This window comes from Acyrthosiphon pisum, chromosome X (assembly GCF_005508785.2).
Source record: "Acyrthosiphon pisum isolate AL4f chromosome X, pea_aphid_22Mar2018_4r6ur, whole genome shotgun sequence".
Classification (NCBI taxonomy): Eukaryota; Metazoa; Arthropoda; class Insecta; order Hemiptera; family Aphididae; genus Acyrthosiphon; species Acyrthosiphon pisum.
In genome coordinates, this window is record NC_042493.1 from 119,239,883 (window position 1) to 119,244,643 (window position 4,761).

The 4,761-nt window shown below is 26.9% G+C and overlaps 1 long non-coding RNA gene across 1 annotated transcript in view; it reads right to left on the reverse strand.

Moving 5' to 3' along the window:
* The window catches only part of LOC103308304, an 8,301-nt gene that overhangs the window by 3,214 nt on the left and 326 nt on the right, over window positions 1-4,761 (reverse strand). The window contains exons 2-5 of the long non-coding RNA XR_510396.3: window positions 4,499-4,743; window positions 4,300-4,388; window positions 1,635-1,740; window positions 1,362-1,560 (exon numbers count right to left, since the gene is read on the reverse strand). This is a non-coding gene — a long non-coding RNA (uncharacterized LOC103308304). The remainder of the gene's footprint in view (window positions 1-1,361; window positions 1,561-1,634; window positions 1,741-4,299; window positions 4,389-4,498; window positions 4,744-4,761) is intronic.

A 4,761-nucleotide genomic window follows, 5' to 3' on the forward strand; every position in this document is an offset into this window, starting at 1 on the left:
TTCAAGAATCGAACCCCCAGATAATAAATATGATAATTTAGTTTTCATTCATAAAAATTAAAGAAAAATCTGAATTTCTTTGTAAATACATCATTCTCTTTTCTAATATTTTCTAACGAAAACCCTTCGTAAACTATGTGTAATAATGGCTAAGTACAAAAAAAATATAAGATCTTTAAGCACTATAAATATGTGATATCATGAATAAATGCTAAATTGAATTTAAGTTAACTTATTTTGTTTCAACAATTTATTTACTTGGCAAGGAATTGTTTCTTAAAAGAAACAAAGTGTGATGAACACAATAATTAAATAGAAAGGGACTATTAAAATATTTATATACAATTCTAAATAAGTCCTCACCAAGTAAATAAATTATTGAAACAGAATAAGTTTACTTCAATTCAATTTAGCATTTATTCATGATATTATATATTTATAGTGCTTAAAGACCTTATATTTTTTTTGTACTTAGCCATTTTTACACGTAGTTTACGAAGGGTTTTTGTTGTGATATCACTAATTTTTATCATCTATGCAAATAATAATAATGTATATATATTTTTTATCTATATTATATAAGTAGTATGTTTTATAAAATACAGCGTAAAGTATGGACAACAATTGTTTGTGTAAGTACTGATTATATATTGAGTATTTACACAATAATCTATAAGAACGGTTGATGGTAATATTGTTTAGAATTTGATCATTTTGTCATATTTTCCCCAATGACTAGATAAACATTGGCAATGCTAATGCGACGACGACGGCTACCATGATTCTGAATTTAATATAAACTTCCATTAAAAAATTAGTACTTTTTCATTTATAACGTAATTTCTAAACGCACAATTTTGATAGTTTTCACAAAAGCACGTTATACACAATATTTCTGATGTTTTGGAGTTTAGTGGGAGTTAATATTGATGCATTAGAAAATTAGTTATGTTGTATAACAAATTCACCTGTATTTTACACAGTTTAAATAGGCAACGCCTGCTTCGATATACTATACGTACACACTGTCGTGCAGTTATTTTTTTTTTTTTTTTACTTAGCCCGCCCGAACTACCGTGGCGCTGGATATTCCAGACTTATAATTTTAAAATAACTTTATTATAAACAGTAATAAAGAAAATATTTTTATGGATAGGTAATATGAAAATTTAAAATTTAAACTAAATTAGAAATATTCAACAAATTATGAGTTAATTTTAAGATAACGTCGAGGTAAATAAGTTGAATTTAAGTTAAATTATTTAAAACATCAAACTGGTAAGTTAAGTTAATGCATTAAAATTAGCTTTAAACATTAAATCTTCAAACCCTATTAAATCACTATATTATATTTTAATTACTTTTATTACAGAGCCGTGACTGGGAAATATAGCAGTTGGATTGAAGTCTAAAATCAATTGTCATGATTTTAAATATTCTGTTAGATCTTCAAATACAGTAGTTCCCTCTCCAAGTACACAATCAGCATAGCACAATGCAATATCTTCTTCCCAAAATAAAACTATATGATCAGTTGTATGTCCGGGTGTATGATGAATTCTAAAAATATTAAGTAGTAAAATTATAATTGTTTATGCAATGTCAATAGTATGGTAAGAAAATTCAATATTTACATTAATGTAGCACCTTCAAACTTTTGTTTATTCTCTACAAAATGTAATGGAAAGTTCTAATCACGTTTCTTGCCTCTTTTGGGATTGAACTTTCAAATTTGACATTCTGAAATTTAGTTTATAAGTATGTATTCATTTATACTCATATTAAAAATGTATTATTTTATTTCATTAAAATATACCAGGGGAGAGCAAGGTAATAAGATAAAAATGGGGCAATAAGACATTTTAAATTTAAATTTTATTTAACTTAAATGATATCTATAATGATATATTTTATTATAATCAATCACACTTATCTGTAATTAATGTTAAGAGTACAATTTTTTATTTTTAAAAAAAAATTCTTTTATTGCCCCAAATAATTGTCTTATTATCAGTGGGGTAATTATAAATAAATATTTAAATTTGCTACATTAAGCCTTATAGTTTAGTGTGTACCTATAATTTAATTTTTTTTATCTAATGTATTGTATTTTTAATGTAACGCAGAATTTGAAAAAACTAAAATTGATTAATATATAGTTCATAAAAGTACATTTCAACTATAGTTAGGTATACCCCTATTTATTATATTATAATCATTAATTATATTTTATTTTTCATAAATAAATCTTGACTGCAATTCAATTGGCTCAAATAGCATAATGGCTTCTATTTAAATACCTACAGAGTATAACTTAATAGACTAGGATGAGTAGTTAAAAGTCAGTTTTATTATGCCAACCTTCTGATAAAATATATGTGTTGTCAAAATATATGATATAAGTACTTAATGTATATAATACTATTTTATATTGACAAAATTAATTAAACTAAAATAAACTGTTTGTTTTTAATAGGCATATATAGTAGTATTAGATTATTACTAGGGCTAGGATTTTGAAGCATTTGCATTTTCTTTCATAGTACAACACGACATCGCTAATCAAATTCAAAATTCGATTCATTCATCACAGAGTTCAAATACGCAATTTTGATTTTGCTTTTTTTGCATTTTCTTATGATATTCATAAATAAATGCTTTTTGGTACTTTTTTGTCAGTTTATTAGCTTTTTATTTAGTTTTTGTTAATTATAAGCATATTTAACATTTTTAGAACATTGTACGTACATATTTATCTAAATTATTATTTATTAATTTATTTTAATTGTATTATTATATACCTACTTATTTCATGTTTCGTAGTGAAATATTATCGCCTTGTCGGAAAATATTTCTGAAAATAGATTCTTAGATTTTGTCAAAATGATTATCGAGTGGGGAGTAGTGGTTATGTAATACGTTGACATTTATCGACATTTAATAAAACATTTTTTAATTTATTTTTTTCAATATTTATAAATGTTGCTTAGTTGTTCTAAGAATTACTTAGTGTTAACATATAAAAATGTGTTAAATAAATTATGTTTTGATATCAAAAATATTTTCCAGCTAAACTTAAAAATGTTCAAGTCTTTTTTAGTTGCATTTTCTTGGTTAAAATGCTTTTTTGTAGCATTATTGGCAATTTTTCAATTCCTTTGTTGTAGGTTTTTAGTGCTTTATTTTCCTAGCCCTAATTATTACCATAGCACAACCTGGATTTAGCTGATTGCACCTCTGGAATATTATACATACCTATTTATTATTAGAATCTTATATTCCAAAAGTTAATTACAAAAGTTTGTAAGCAGAATATACCTAAAATGAATGTACCTAAAAAATATATGTTTTAGATAAGAAATGTAAACTTTAATACATTTTATATTATGAGTCTCGAATATTGTTTATGAAATTGTGTGTTGTCATTTGCATAAAAAAAATGTGTGTACAAAATTTGTACTACTGTAGATAATAATAACATATAATATATGCATTGTAATTTTCTTTAGCTAATGTCCCAACTATTGCAGTTTTATCGTAGAAAATATTTCACATTTTTACGCTAACAATATTGATAATTCAAATTGGCTACGAACTTTAAACAATCCCCGAGGAACCTAAATTTAAGCAATTTGTTCTCGTACATTACTACTTAATTGTGTAAATAATTATAAATGAAATACAGATTAGGTGGACACTATGGACAGGGCCGGATATACTAACAATCAAATTAAGCGCATTGCTTAAGGCCCTAAAAAAAATGCAGACATCTGATATTAAAAAATTATATAACATAACAGTTTGCTTAAAAAAGAAATGGAGAATTATCTAGTTTTCCAGATAATTTTTAGTAAAGAATTTAAAGAATTATAAAATTTTTCATCAACGCTGTTATTGTTAATTTTTAGTACCTAATGAAAATAAGATTAAGAATATTTTACTGCACTGAATGATTTAAATGTAACAGAGTTTTCCAAATGTCAAAAAATTATTTCTGTTTAAAGGTATCTTTCTCTATTGTTTAGATACTAACTGTACTATGTAATGAAAGATCTAAAAATCAATTAAATTTACTAAAAAAAAAAAGCACTAAGATCTTTATGATTAAAACATAATCTACAATCATCTAGACAGTAAGCATTGAAAAAGAATTTGTGAAATATCTAGACTTTGAATACATTATTCATCATTTTATAAAATACAAAAAACCTGGGAAAAAAGATTTGCAGGTGGACAAAAAGGACAAACAATTTGACGGTTGCACGACAAATGAGATTGATTTCATAATAAAAATCTTACCCAATAATCTATTAATGTATTGAAACTGGTTTAATTCTTCAATTTAACTTGATTTCAGCCCACATATGGTATGCTTAATCCGGCTCTGACTATGGAAAAAAACTATAAGAATTTTGCTCGTTCAAACAAACAGTCTGTAGTTGATACGCCGATGCGAAACACGTACCAATGACCCGTGCAACCACATGAGTATTCTTACCCTGTAGCGTCGTGAAACTGGGATTGTATCCCACCATCCGCAGCACTCTAGGCGAGTCGCTGCCGACGGCAGGCAGACGGGGCAACGGCATCATGGAACAGGCTCAGGGTTTGGTGCCGCAGCGTCTACTGATGACTGACTGCGGACGACTGTGATCGGGAGATGTGAAGGCTAACGACCACAACGATGACAAACACCATCCGCCGGGACGATCCTCACGACTGACGATTACGAGGGCTAGGTACCTGCAGCAACGTCGAGAA